The sequence below is a fragment of the Thunnus albacares genome, chromosome 9, assembly GCF_914725855.1.
Source record: "Thunnus albacares chromosome 9, fThuAlb1.1, whole genome shotgun sequence".
Lineage (NCBI taxonomy): Eukaryota > Metazoa > Chordata > Actinopteri > Scombriformes > Scombridae > Thunnus > Thunnus albacares.
Window position 1 is genome coordinate 9,613,340 of NC_058114.1, and position 16,397 is coordinate 9,629,736.

General features: G+C 39.2%; 1 protein-coding gene across 4 annotated transcripts in view; it reads left to right on the forward strand.

The window, feature by feature from the left end:
• Positions 1-16,397, forward strand: part of lrp8 (low density lipoprotein receptor-related protein 8, apolipoprotein e receptor) — a 180,968-nt gene that overhangs the window by 91,813 nt on the left and 72,758 nt on the right. The gene's annotated exons all lie outside the window — the stretch shown is intronic.

Consider the following 16,397-nt stretch of genomic DNA (forward strand, 5'->3'; position numbering starts at 1 on the left):
GGAAATTGTACCTGATGCCAAAATGTCAAATAATCAAACCCAATTAATCCTGTTTCCAATAATATGACTTATCATTTACTACAGTTAGCCATCATGAACTTACATAATATGCTTTGTTGTGGGGATCCAATGTACCAGACATCAAAGCTCAGATTTTCCAGGGTCTAGCCATTACAAAGTCAGCATCCATTTATTCTGAGTGGTATCAGCAAGATCCCGCGGTTTGACAATCAGTGCTGATTAGAGGAGCTGTGTAGACTCTCTCAAGCATTATTTATATTCCATCTTTATGTGTGCACACTCTTTCGGCTCTGCTGCTGCATATCTACCCTCTACACAGGGATTAAAGTGAGCCCTTCTCGCCATCCAAGTGTCCCTCTATAGATAAAGGTTATTGAATCAGACACTCAGCCAGCCTCGCTGAGCCACATATTGAACCAACATGTAACGCTCTCTCTACAGTCCCCTGTGAGTCCAAGCGATGCTTCAAAACTTTGGATACGGAGAGAAAACTGTTGAAGAGTTCTTAAGCTTTCTATTTATTTGGAGGATGTTTTATATTCATATTATAAAAGTCTTGTATCATCAAGGAAAGTAATCTAATCATCACAAGTCTATTCAGGCACATTTCATACTCAGCGGTACTGAAAAGCCTTATTGTGAAACACAATGGAGGAAAAAGACTAACAGAAATGAGAATTTTGATAACTATGGAAGAGGAGTAATTTCAAGTCACACATCACGGTAGAAAACTGTAGCACAGTGAGATAAAACTGAGAAAACAGCAGTCTTACTATTCCCCTTGACTCTACTATTATCAAAGCAGTTATATTTTAATTTACTCACAAGGAAAAAGGAGCGTTGGGTTCTTTGATTTGAGGGTCAGTATTGAAATCATTGATGATAACATTTTAAAATTCCACAGACTAAACTCTGGCTGTGATCAATCCTGCTCTCAGCCCCTTTACAAATTAAAAACATTGATGTTGTAGTACAAAGACAGAGTCAATGTTTCAGTTGATATTAAATAAAGTAATAAGCCCCAATAAATGCTGATATGTTAACTACTTTTTTACTGATAATATGATTAGATTTTTTTTTTACGAATTTATCCATCACTATAAGGGATTAAAACTGCCATGATTTCAAACTTTACTTCTTACTTATTTCACTCCAACTGATGAAACTCATTCATCTAAAGACACAACTGTCAAAGTGCAGCCTCTCATCACAGCGTGACTTCTCTCCCGCTTTTTGTAGAAATGATTTTTAGAGCTCATATCGAGTCACTACAGACTTTTTCAATATCTTTATATGGTAATCTTAGCACTACTGAGGAGAAAAGTTTAAAAAGAGATTGGAAGTTGACACAGCTGAAGGACAATTGCTGTCTGTGTTGCTTCTGCTCAGGCGAACAGGTACTTCTTTATTCTTGTGGGTTTATACAGGAGGAGGAGGAAGGTTACATTGGAGGATGTTTTTGATGAGGATATTAGTGATGGCAGTTATTGCTTTTTGACTATATGCTAAAACTTGAAATCAATAGTTTAAAAACTAGTTGTTGTCTATGTAGAATATGCATATGTTATATAACTGACACAAGGCTGATAGAAATACTGCTCTTTCTGTATTGACTTTCCTGATTCCCTTTACATCTAGTGCAGGTCAGACTTTTCACTTATCCACTGAAATATCTCAATATAATAAACAATTAGTAAATAGTTAGTAAGTGTCTTTAACTAATAGCACAAGTTTAGCAGCAGAAAACACTTTCTTTCTCCATTACTTTCAAGACATGCAAAAACATATGTTGAACAGTCCAGCATCAGTTCATATGTAACAGCACACCATGCAAATCAGATGTGGCTGTGCTCATTTACATCTTTAGTCTTATACCCTGCTAAATTAAAAAACTACACTGAGAATTTTGCTCCCCTGATGGTAATTTGCAACCGGCTTAGCAAATATCCCCCGTAGTCATGTTAAAGTATACACATGTATGAATTCTGAACTAATATTTATGTATGTATTTATTTATCAGGAGGCAGGATAACACTATGCATGTCTATATAAAATAGTTATGTATGAAAATCAAAATGTATGAAGTGTATTAATTCAGTTACAGAAAAATTTGAATACTTCCTGGCAGTGGACTGCATATGTATCTGATGTTTAACTATCCATTACTGCCCCAGTATATCAGACTAACACTAGCTGCTGTCCTTAAGTTGAAACTTGAACTTGGCTCTACCTCCCCCGCTATCGCTCCTTATCCCCGTTGTCATCAGTTCCACCTGCTTCTGTGTAGTGATGTGGGTTTTGCCTTGTCTGTGTGACTGAGACAGTAGGAAGGTCAGCATATTATAGCATGGAGGCAGGAGGTTGTGCTAGTTAATTATTTTGGAATATGAACGGGAAGGATCCAGTGAGTTGCAGTGTCGGACAGCTTCAATTTCATGCTTGAGGCAGCGGCAGGAGTAATTTCCCAGGTGGCCTCTCTCTCTCTCTCTTTCTCTATCCTTCTCTCTCTCTCTCCCTCTCTCTCTATCCTTCTCTCTCTCTCTCTCTCTCTCTCTCTGCCTCTGTCACTATCACTCTACCTTACTCTCTCATATAGAAAGTCAGTGACCCCACCATCAAAAGACATGTCCTAATACACACATATTCAAACAGATGTACACAAGAAAGTCATGAACAGAAAGAGACACACTCTCATAGGTATGAATTTGTGTGTGTGTGTGTGTGTGTGTGTGTGTGTGTGTGTGTGACTTGAAGTGTATGAGTGAGTATTTTGAGGTCACTCTGATCTCCCTCTTCAGAATCAGAGTAGTCTAATTTGTCTCTTGTCTCTTGTTGCTTGTTCTTTTAATGGAAAACTTCTGTTGCCCTCAGCTGAATTTCACATTTCACTCACTTTCTCATTCAAGGGAATAGGAAGGTGTGTCCAAACTTTTGACTGACACTGTATATACACGTGCCGACCTTTCTTACTTTTAATCATTAATTTCCTTTCGATCCAGTAGACAGTTTGGTGTGATTTAAATGATCAAAAAAAAAAGATCAAATAGCATGTAACAATTTTTCAACTTGCAGGGATCAACAATTTCAGTGGTCACTGGCGAATGTAGATTTAAAACATAAAACATGTGATTGTCACTTCTGGTTGTGAGTTCCTGGCTCAGCCACTGAGAGCTGTATTGAATCAAGGCAACAGGCTTTGTGTGGCTGACATCAAACTCAAGGCTAGTTGTTCCATTTCTTTCATTTGATTGGCTGAGACTGTGTCTACATTTAATTGAAATTCTCTTCCAGTATATATTTTTTTCATGCAGTGAATTATAGTACATTTATCTTTGAAGGCTGTGATAACTTTTTATACTTCTATATGAAAAAGGGGACATTCTATTCAGGTAGTACATGCACAATAATACGAGGATGCACATATAGAATATGCAGCTGTTTTATGTCTGCATACTAGTCTCATAGCAGAATGCCAGCAGAATGTATATAGAGGTATTTACAGCGTGTTGGGTAACAAGTCCCCTTAGCTAAACAACAAAATAGGTCAAACTGTATGTAAGTACCTAAAAAAAAATATGGTTCAAAAATGACTCTGGGGTTAAGGTTTCGTTCATTTTAAACTACTTAGCATTAAAACTACTTGGTTAAAGTTGCCTTTTTAAACTGCATCACATGGTCTTCATCAGCAGAGGGAGTTCAATTGTCATTGAGATGGATCTGTTAACATGTGAGCTCAGTAGTTGTTATGAATTCATCCATAGCACTTTTATGACTCATGTCTGTGTTGGCTTAAAATTTAGGAATTTACGTTCATTATTGACCTTGGAAATATTAGTTTGAAGGGAACGTATTATGCACATTTCCATTTCCATTATCTTATAACGGTCCTTTATGCAGCCCCTCGGTTCAGCTTCTGCCTGAAACAAGCCATTTTAGCTCCTGTCTCTTTAAGGCCCCAGCAACTTCTCAAATACATCCATACATGTTTGAGCCCAAAGCCGATGAGCATGAACAAAGTGTAGAACAACCTTAGCAACAACCTTAGCAACAAAGGCTATGGAATGGATGGCCGTTTGTGGGCATGCACAGAAAATCTGATGTCATCACGAGGAAGAAGTGCTCTAAAGAAATGAAGTCTTCAGAGCAGGTTGAAGCATTTTACATATGTTTACCACATGTTTGGAACTTTGACCATGTTTAACATAGATGTCCGACATGGGATTGCTTTGTGAAACTACTATTTCCAGAGTCAAGAATGTACTTTCATGCTTTGTTTGGTAATGGTTAGAGAAAACTTATTGCCAGGATTAAAAGAAACCAGCATTAAGTGTTGGCAGGAGACAGGCCTAGTGTCAAAGTTACATGCTTTGTTCATCCAGCCATCTACCCTGACCTGATCCCTAAGACATTTTTCTGCAGTATAACATTAACAGAGTAGCATTTTTCTACTGAGAGAGGAGACAGGCACACAAATGCAAGATGTTGCTGGTCAGGAAAATGCAAACATAGTTTGAAACATTTGAACAAACAACCAGCTCGGTCATTTTTCTGGTGAGGGCAGTCTACAGTGACAGTGTCCACCTCCACAGTTGTAAGTTGTCTCCAGACATATAGTCACAACGCAAAGTGACAGAATCACGTGCGTGGGTTTGCATATGAAATCTGGCTCATAAATTATTGAAGATACAATACCGTCAGTGATTTTAATGTCACCTAAAGAGACAAACAGTAAAGGTCATCTCTCCATCTTTCCTTCTCTCACTTTTACTCTCACTTTTCTATAAGGTCATCATCTGAGGCCTTCTTGTGCATTATGCTTATCTTGCTGTATTTTGTGGCATCTCATTTACTACAAACGTCTTTACCTTGATTTATACTAGTAATAAGTTTAAGTGTATTGATCCCTTTAGGAAGACAAAGAATAGCCCCCTAACCATAATATAGACAACAAGAAATACCCTCAGACACATTACATTTGAGCTACCATACACTGATGAATCCCAGAAAACTAAACCTGGGCAGTCCTGTGAGAAATATACATTATTTAAGAAAACTTTGGAAGACTGTTGTTTATCAGAGCCTGTAATTGATCATTATTGATGTAAATCCCATAAGTTACACAGAGACAATCTCATAGTTGAAGTGCTAAGTTTAATGAATCACTTCAAGGTAAGTACTGTAGAGCTTTTTAAGGTGAAATTTATAATTGAGTATTGCCTTGATTACTGGAAAATAAACTATTCATTCGGACATATAGCTTATAACAGTCTCTTATCAATCAAATGTCAATTAATACTTTATTGATCAACTTCAAATTTTATTCAGCGTGGATTTTAGATATCAGTCCTTCTATGAAACAAGCTGTCCAGCAAATTTCGAATGGGGAAACCTCTCTGAACCAATGTTTTCAGATCAGTTTCAGATCGATTTTTCTGATAACCAAGAATATTTGGACTCCCATGTCGTGGTTATGGGAAGTTGAAACAGCTGTTTACAGCAAACTCGCCTCCTTGTTTACACTGTACATGGCAATCAAACTGTGAAAACCACCTACGCTGCAACAGCCACCATGTGATTTTTTTTTTTTTTTTTCATCAATTCCATTCTTCCGTTCAATTAGTGACCCTTGCTCTTGGCTGATTACGATTGATTGGTGGTCAATATGTTTTTGCTCTCAGAGGGCTTCTTGTGAAGCTGGAACAGCCTGATGGGATTGCTTTCGCTTGTGCTTTGGTGGTATTTGTAAAGAACGGTGCATGATAGCAGTCGCGTCTTCATATTATTTTATTCCTTCTAAATTTAACCGCGATCGGCTGAAAAACTCCAGGCTGTTTTTTCAGCAAAACATTGCTTTTATGTTCTTCTCATATTTCTTCTCCTCACAGATCTGCTACCCAAAAGCTGACTTGGGAGACAGAACAGGTGTAACAAAAAGTCTTTAATTAGCCAAAAGGCAAGCTTTAAAGTTAGCAACAAGAAAACAGTCAGACAGGCAAACAAACTCAGTGACTTAAGGCTGGCAGGCAGTGGTAAAAAGACAGCAGATTATCATGAGAACAGATACAGTCAGAAAAAAAAAGAACTTCTTTTCTTCTTCTCCTCCTTCACAAAAAAATCCAAAATCTATAAATACATCAATAGTTTTTATTTCAGATGTTTCACTGTTAGACACAAGATGTCTAACTACTACTTTACTGAAGAGTTCATTCTCATTGTATGTGCACAGGAGGCTCCAAGTTTCCATCACACTCCTAAGTAGGCATCTTAAACTCAGATTGAAGGTGAGTTTAGAGAAACTTTTACCCTTCAGCAGATAAATGTGAAAACAGCCTTCTTGTGTCAGTGGAGGTCAAACATCACAGTGAAGTAACAACAAAAGAAAAACACATTTTTGAGTGGAGGGGGACTTAAAATCTCAGTTTGACAAGTCAAAATGGCTGTCATGTGGTCGATTGCAGGACTGGAATGACACAAGAGGTCAGTATGCACAACACAGAGATTAATTATATGAACTATAAACAAAAGAGGGATGAGAGGAAGATGAAGAAACTGTACCTGTGACAAAAGCACATGCATAGCAGGTAATCTTATCGCTGGCCCAACATAAATGATCATATGTTTTGAGATAAATAGCTTGATGGTAAAACATAAAACCATTTGTTGTAAAAAATACAAATGTTTTGCACAAAATAACACCCAATTGTTCGCAGCAGGCATCAGTATTCAGCTTTTTCATTTCCCTTATGCAAAAGCTACAGATGATAGAGGCATAAAAACAGACTGTAGAGTTGTTGTTTTCAGACATTCTCTGTGGGGTTCCTGTGACTCAAATTAATTGTGCAGGAAATTGTTTTGCCGTAGTGAATCAAAATTCTGATATTTTGTCAGCCGCTAAACTTGTTAAAGCGTGTAATGTAATTGAGCATGCCTTACATTGCACTGACTCTGAAAGCCAACTTTACACAGCCAGTAGCTGTCTTAAAATATTAGAAAAGTCCGTTCAGAAACCTTCAGAAGTCAGCTGCGCTCTCCACATAATTTGGCTGCCTGTTTTAATCTTTCCACTCCTGCCTTTGTGCCCCGACCCAGCCTTTGAATAAACTGCCACGGAGGAAATAAGCTCAGAGTTCGCCTGTCAAGTTCAACCCCACACTCCGTGCATCCCAAAATACTGATTCGACTCTCCTTCTCCCTCTGTTTCCTTTTGTCTGCCTCCCTCTCGTGCAATCTCTCATTGGCTGAGATGTGGCACTAGCCACCGGCGGTATTTTTAATGCCCAATGTGTCGTCTACTAAACAACCATTAAGAGGGGCCTGTTGGAAGAAAGTGGCAATTTCCTATGAGAGCGCTGGTGTTGCGCTGTATTTCTTCCCCCCACGGCACTGACAGAGCCACAGTCTAGACCGTGCTAATGGTTCCACATTTAACAACCCTCTTTCACCCTGCCTTGAGAGAGAGAGAGAGAGAGAGTAAGAGAGAGAGAGCAACCTCTTGAACTCAACTTTGCAGCAGCATCTACTTCAGACCCCCTACAAAATGATTGTTCCAGCTAAGAGACGCATGAGAAATCTCAGTCATATAAACTCTCTAGGTACATTTCCATCCACCTGTTTTTATGCACGTTTTCACTTTGCACATAAAACACCATGAATTCACAAAAAAATATAGCAAAAAAAAAGGTTTTATATTTGCCTAAGAATGAAAAGCTGGTGTATCGTAAATGAGATGTGAAAAAGACTAGTGGGAACAGAGTTTTTAAGATAGACCTGAACAATGAGCCACCTGCTTCTACTTCTTCTTTTTGTGGACAAAGCATTGATGTCATGCTGCCACTCACTGTTAAATGCCTCCACTCAGAAAGCCCAAAAAATAAGGAAATAAAAGAGCTGTCAAGGGTGTTTGTGACCACAATGTTGGCGGTTTGACTTCAGATGGGCATCTTGTCGCACGTGGTCCTGATCTCTATCCCCATAGAGTTGTGAAGTCAGAGGGGCTACTGGTTCCAGATGTTCATTTCTGAGAAATCACGTTTGTCTGTGATTTTGACCTGGCAAACTGCTAAGGATACTACAGCACCCATGAGCCTCATGGAGAAGAAGCCATGGGCACATACAAAGCGTAAAGAGATGCCAAACATTAATGCTGTACATATTCTACTTTCACATAATTATCTATTCCACTTGAGTTAGCTAACTGAAACGAATGTATTAGTACAAGAAAATACAAACGCCGACCTGGGTGGGACATAATAAATCCTTGCCAGTGCAAATGTAACAATTACTGGTGTTAAATATAGTTGATTTGGATAAAACTTGCAATATTTTAAAGTAAACATAATGTATGTTTGCTATCTGTGAACATCTGTATCTACTTTGAACTTGTGACTTTTGACTCGCCTACTTTTCTTTCTGATGTTACACCTCTGCATGGCTTTTCTTTGCCTCTCCTTGTTTTGTTAACATCCCACTACTTTCTCCTTTCTCTGCACCTGCTTTTCTTGATCATTTTTTTTTTCTCTCATTTCCCTTGACTTTGATCTTTCTCTCTCCAGCACATTCCCCCCTCTCCTTACATCAGGGCCGCGATAATTGGAGATCAGCGTTCCAATGAAAGCCACTAATCAACACTAACCTTCATTTAAAATGTAATCTGATATTAACCACATACGCCCTTTCCGTAAATTGGATTTCACATCTGAAGGACAAGAGGGGTTTGAGTTGGCGATACGGCAACATTCAAGGCAAGATTTAGCGGGACGGCCTTGGCCTCCAAGTCCAAACTCACCCTGATTTATATTCAGTGCCAAAGGGTAACTAAACCAAGCTTAAAGAGTCAAAAACATACAGAAATGTGTGAAAAAGGGACATTGTTATAACATCCTTTTTCTTTGGACATATCCCTGAAATTTTAAAGGTCTGTTTTGATAGTTGATCCTTAAACGTTGCACTTTTGAATGCAATTAATTAATTAGATAATTGCACATGGATGACATTATTTTGATGATGTTGGCTCCATGTACCATCCATCTTACAGCATACATATGAACATCTATTCAAAAGAAGTCTCAACAGTCAGTGACATTGCTGCAGTTAACTGGGAGAAGTAAGTAAAAACTAAGACTAGATTTTGACATTGTTTTTTTACAAAGTTATACTAGTAATTGTCCATTCCTTACAATATTTGTCAAATTCTGCAGATAATAAACCAGTGAACATTTCTCATCCCAGAGCCTTCCCCATTTCCCATGGCCATAAAACATTGTGCTCTAGCTCTTAGTAGGGATATGTAAAATACACACACTCGTGCTTTCACACATATATTATGTACCCGTGCTTACAAACAACCAAACCCACACACTCAGCCATGCATACATAAATATATGTAACCATCCTCACTCTTACAGTACACACACATGCAAACACATACCCACTGTAACTCATGCATACACTGATTATACTTACTGTACACGCTTACACACACACACACACAAAGTCTCCAAAATAACTCACGTGAAGTAATCACGTCCATGAAGCGAGTCTAAGCTGGATAAAGAATTCTTTTCCTGCACATTGCGAGTGATGCATCACTTTGTTGATTGATTTAACACCATATACGAAAAGAATTATCACTGACCTGTGAAGTTAGGATTATCATGTCATTTCGTTTTCTCCATTTTCTTAACTTGACAGCTCACACTAACCCTCTGGGGCAAGCTTCATGTCAGATGATGCCTTAAGCAGGGTTCAAAGAGAAAAATCAGAAACTTTGTGCAAGAACAATGATGGTTTTCCTAAACTTGTCCGAAGGCAAATACAGTGGACATTCAGCACTGTTCAGTCAAACTGTATCTCTGCACAGTATTAGAGAGGCAAACCACTGAATACCAGCACACACATACAGAAAATATTATCAATTAACAATTGACTGTTACTCTTTGAACTCTATGTGGGCTGACTAAAGCAGGGGAAGTAAAATTCACCTCAGATGGCTCAAAATGTCTACCAGTTTGGAGCCACTACAGAGTCTTAACCCTGTGAGGGTGCACATTCCATATGAGCACACATACACACAAACCATTAGGATCCATTTGAAAATAAGACCACTGCTTAGAATGAGGTTAATGAGCGTCACCATGACAATACAACCCACTACAACCGATCAAACCATTAGACTTGCAAAGTCCTTACAAGTCGAATAATTGGCTGATCCATACATCTCTGGTCTTGTATGAATCATTGATGCATATGAGTGCTCTGTGAGCTTAAAGCTCCCTTGCCTCCTGTCCTTTGTCTTCTCTGGTCTTTTCTTTTCTTTTATAAAGGTTACAGCGTTTCATTCATACTGCATGCAGTGCAATTCCTGAAAGAGATTAACAATGCACCCACTACAAGCTTTCCACTTATTTGAATGAAATTGCAGACTCTCAAATTAGAACAGTATATTCATTGTGGGCTACTAATGGATTACAGTTTGACCTATTTGTAGTGCCCAATTTTTGCATTCATTTGCATGTTTTGTGTTTGTTGGTGTGCAGTTTCTTTTTGATTAAGTGAGAGACCAAATGAGGATTTTATGTCTATTGCGTGTGCATTTGTTGGCCCTCGGGTGACAAGAAGCCCCAATTTGATCAGAATCCAACTCAATGGCTCTCTTTCTGTCTTTGAGTGCATCCACTCTTCCTTTAAATGGTTTGTCCCCACATTGATATTCTCCATTCTATGACCATTATCTGACTCCACCTCCCCCTCTTACATCTCTCACTTTCCCTGCTCTCCATGATTCCCTCCTTCTTGCCCGTCTCTTTATATCTTCTATACGTATTTTTCCCCGATCATTCAACTGAGGCTGAAAATAAACACAAAAGCTTGAGACACATTAATGTTATTTGACAGCCATATTTTAAGTAGACTGAAATGAAACGGCTGAAATTTTATATGGTCTCTTTATAAGCAGACTGACCACCGCAGGGTGACTGACTGACTGACTCACCGGGATGGACCAGGACATAGATGTGTATTGATTCAAGGGATGCCTTGGCCCTGCTTTTACTGCACACACAGTAGCCGAGCAATAAAAATTTACTGCTCTCAAGCAGGCACTCACCAATTTATGGTGCAACCTCATGGCTGCTTTTTAAACTTGAGTTTAATTATCCTATTTCACAGACGATCAGCTGTTATGGACCCCCTGTTTGTTCAGAATTAATTGATGGTCTGTCAAACACATGCAAGAAATAAGTTCAGCATTCTGATTCTCTCTCACTTCATTTGATTTGACCTCACTTTATTATCAGAATATGTTTTTTCGAAATTTAGTCTCGCGCACTAAGGTGTACACTGTTTCACAAACGTGACAAAACACAACTACATACATTATCACACTCATCATTTTCCTGTAATTTCTGGTATTGATGATGATCATGCCATGTCCGACTATAATGTTAGCAAAGAGTTTCACATATTGATAGGTAATAAAGGGAAAAATAAGATATTTGACAGATGGTACATAATAGAAATAAAGTGCCCATGCATCTATATTTTTTATGAAACTATGAATACGCTCAATATGGCATACCTTTTGCTTCGGAGTTGATGTGGAGCCAATTGATATTCACAGCAGTGCAGAACATTTGGGCATTCATAATATTCCTCCGATATGATGAGACATGTTTCTCAGCTGTTTGCATAAAAAGACGTTAAAGCATGGTACTTCATCAATCAGCGCAGTGCTGTCTGAAGTGCAGGTGAATCCAGTGTAACTTTGAGCATTTTAAATTCATGCTACTGTAATCCTTAGCGCCGGTACAGGGTAAATCATCCATAGGCCTCCATTCCTCCCCATTCATCATGTGCCATATTATCACATACGCTCCTCCCATGTGCCTTTGTTTTGACGTCGTGTCTCGCTGTGACAGACAGTGACTTAAGGATGACTTATATTACCTCCAGGCCTCATATGCACACCTCATAATAAATAAATTATCTTAGCATTAGCGTGCAGGGCTACGAGCCGTCTGAATCAATCACCTGGGAGGCTAGCTTTGATGCTAGGCAGGCAGCTGGAGAGTGGACGTGGTGCCCCGCTACAATGCTCCAATCCCCTCCCTCCTTGTGAAGGGAAATTAAGAAGGTAGTTAATCAAAAGTTCATTAGCATACAGCGCCTTGCTCAGTCCACCCCTATTCCCTGCTCATAACAGACACTTAGGCAGGCCACGTGAGGAGAATAAGAAGCCCACACCACTTCTCATTGTGAACTTGTTTGAATTAAAAAGACTGCATCGTCCCCTATGTGCCAAATGAGTTTTCTGACCCCAGGACCAGCAAAACCTATTTAAAATCCACTGCACAAATTCCAAAATAATGACACCAAGACTGGTAAAATAATACTTGTTTTGAAGGTTACAGTTTTTCCTCACAATGTATTACACACTAATAAAATCTAGACAGGGATATTCACATTGATTTGTAATGATATTGAACTGAATTGCACATGGAACGTGATCATACAGTCTTACCATACAATCTGTTGAGCTCTACTGTATATCAACAAAATAACAAAATCCAACTTCCAAGTCTTATTATTTTTACACACATTATATTTCCTGTAGCCAGTGCAAATTCACCCTTGGCACTTATACTCAGGACACCAGTTTCTTCTATTAATGCATAAAACGTCCATAAAATCTTGAGGTTACTCAAACAATGTACATTTAATGAATCTGGTCTGCATGCAGCATTAACTTTTGCATACTGTCAGATGCTATATCAAAAGCTGAAGACAATTACTTTAGCTGGATTTAATGTATTCAGTACAAACATAAAGCCATTAGTCAAGTCTCAGTCGGTCATAGCAGATAAGCCTCGTGTTTGTTAGACAGACCTGCTTAGCTGAATTATGGACTATTTAACAGAACTAAAATTCTATAAAAAATAATGTTTTTATCTGATCTTATCTCCTTCCTCTTGCTCAGAGTCACATCGAGAAAACACGTGCCTCGCATCCTCACATGTGGACAGGACATTACTGCCAGTTGCAGTATGAATAAAGGGTAGAGAGCTGAATCTGTATGAATCTGTTGAGGTTTATATGGATGTATGAAATAGAAGTCGAAGGAAAGGGTTTGACCTGGTCATGTGGCCAATTGCATTTGTTTGTTACCTTGATGTATCCTGGATATATTCACTGACCGCAAACATTCGTTTTGACCCTGTTTCACACTCATTCGATAATGCATACATCCACCTGGGAGCTGCTGTTTCCAACCAGCATCTTTTATTGCTCACCACCAAGAAGCTCCACTGGAGCATGGCTAGCATCACTTTCTCAGCTGTTATTCGCTGTAGGCCTTGGCAGTAAGCAAGCTAGCTGGCTGCTAACAGCCCAGTGTTTGTCTCTGTGCCCCAGGAGTTTTATAGCTCATGAAATATTCATTCAGTACAAAGTTTAGAGAATAGTGAATTCAGTTAAACGCCTATGACTGGCAGCCAAGAAAAAGATTTATAGCTGAAGTTTTATGTGTGAGTATGTGTGCATGTGCCTGTCTCTATGAACACTTTTTACATGTGTGTTTAGAATATCTATATGCATGTGTTCAAAGTTGCCCCATCATCATTTTAGTATGTTGTTGTATCTGTTTCTTTTTGCAAAGATGCAACCTTTATACAGTTTTCTGTGGCGAGAGTGGCAGGCAGATATTGCACTTGGCCTCGAGTATGATCATAGTTGGAATATCTCTGCAGTCATGGATGTGTCCCCACCTTACTGTCGATAAGTCTATCAATGCTCCTCATTGCCTGCTCTGCCAGGATACACCTGTCAGCATTTAGTGAGGGGAACAAAGAGAGAGGGCAAATCTGTGCTAAGCACTGACTTTCAAAAGTTGGGGAAAAGTACCTCGACTACACATTTATTATCAACACCATCACAGTCTTGACTGGCAAAGTCAAACAGCAACAAGCTTGCTAAAACTATTTTAGATGATGCTTTCTTTTCTTTTCTTTCACCAAAAATAAACACTAATAAAAATGTTTAAATATGCTGAAGTTCTCAGAGAGTCATTCAGGGAGTTTATGTGATGTTGGAGAGGAGATATACGAGATTTACTGTCTTTAGGCAGCATCTTTTTCTGTCTGGAAAGACATAGTGGCTGTTGTTGATGATGCTAATTGCCTACACGTACTACCGCTTGTGTTTATGCCACACAAACTGCTCTTGCTTCTGCAGGCAACGTAAAATGCGCCTTGAGTTTGCACAAACCAATTTTCTCTGTGAAAGGCAGGCAATACTCTGCTGACAAAGGCACCAAATGGAAAAAACCTATTATGGACTGTAGGAATGTATGGATGGAATTGCTATTATATTATATCAAAAGCCTATAGAGAGCAATGGAACAGACATTTTAATAGTTTCAGATTATAACTTAAACATACAATAAGAGGAAATTGGAATTGTCCTTTTCATTTAGTGAACGTTCTTGCCCCGGGGATGAAAATCATTGAATTTGTTTTGTCATAATCAATGTCAGCGGAGCTCTCTGTTGTTCTTACTTTTCTGTATTCAGTGATTTGATCGGCAGCTGATCCATGACTCAGCCCAGAGACCAAAATGGTCAGTCAGACAAATTACATACACTTAACGCAGCTGTCAATCAGACACTTAGTGAACTAAACTCCTGGGAGCGTGTATTTGTGTGTGTAGGTTTGTATTAGAGTGAGAAAGACACTGAAAGTACCCACACAAACACATTGTCTAACACACTTAAAATAGATAGATAATGGAAAACATGAGACCATTATCTGTCAATGTACAATTTCTCCAATACACACACACACATAACACATTTAAATTGACCGAACAGTAAGCCAGATGTCAGACAATTCACTGCCCTCCTTCCTCACATTAACACACCTCCCATTAGTATTCACATTCACACTATCACATTGACTAGAAGAGCTGCATTTTGTGCATCAAAAGACACAAGTACATGGACACAGACACACACTTATTGTTCACACAGTCCATTCAGTCCCCTTGGCAGTAATAACCAGACTGTGCTGATATGGCGCTGGCTCGTTCACTCTCTTAAAGGGGATTTGCTTTTGGGAGGCTTTTATTCTTTAAAGGCCAGGGGAAATCTCATTTAGGGGGAGACACATTGAAAAGATGCTCACACAAGAGCCTGATATTCACAGAGCGGGAGGAAGAGAGACAGGAACGGGGAGTTGGTCATCCAGCAGATTAACACAAGTAAAATACAGAAGAAGAGAGGAATCCTGGTAATAAACCTCAAACCTGTCCAGCTTCGTAGCAAAATTAAAATGCAAGTAGCCGCTTTTTCTTTCAGTAGCGTAGAACCTGGAAACCCAAACTGTACAGTCGGGGAACATCTTGGCAATCACTACCTGCAAGACTGAGACTCCCAGCATCCCTCCACGAGAGGCAGCCTTTGAATGGCAGCGATTATTACAGTACTGTTAAAAATAAAAATGAGAAGGAAGAAATATGAGATTAATAAAATAGAGAATGGGACTGAAATGGGTAAATCTCATAGGTACTATTGATCTGTGGCTGCAACACACACACACACACACACACACACACACACACACACACACACACTGTAAACACTCAGGCGTGTTGCCAAGAGGCATGCTAGTGGTCAAATATGTATAATTGATGGAGTTGAGTTTGACACAGCGCTGTAATGTAATCTGGGGCTTGAGTCCCCATGGTGTTAGAGTGTGTATATGTGAGAGAGTGTGTGTGTGTGTGTGTGTGTGTGTGTGTGTGTGTGTGTGTGTGTGTGTTTGTGTGTGTGTGTGTGTGTGAAGATGGAGGCCGGGGGGGGGGGGGGTTGCAAAAGGGAAGGGACAGGGATTTGCTGTGGGGACTCAGTGTAAATTTGATGTATTGGACAGCAGTGTTTTTCCTACCTGTACCAACCCCATGGGTTACACATGTAGGAACAATGGCCTTCTCTGCTGTAATGGGCGTTTACCAAGAGGGACTACTTTCTCACTCACACACAGTGTGCATGTGTTGTCGCTTTTGCTTTCACTGATTTTCACTCACACAACCGAATAATTATCTTGTTACAGCTTGTTGTATATGAAGATGTGCTGATTTACTCTGGCCAGCTTTTTTCACTATTTTTGACATGTAACTGTCAATAATAAACATAAGCAGTCCCAATGTACACAGAGCTACATGTACACACAATATAGTGTTTTTATATTTCATGTCTTCCCTGGTTTTTGTGTATTTTCCTGGCTGTGTGTTTCATGTTTTCTTACTTTGTGTATATGTGTGTATTTTCCTGGCTTTGTGTGTGCCTGACAGTGTTCCTGCTTCTTTGTTCCTCAGTCGCTGTGTGT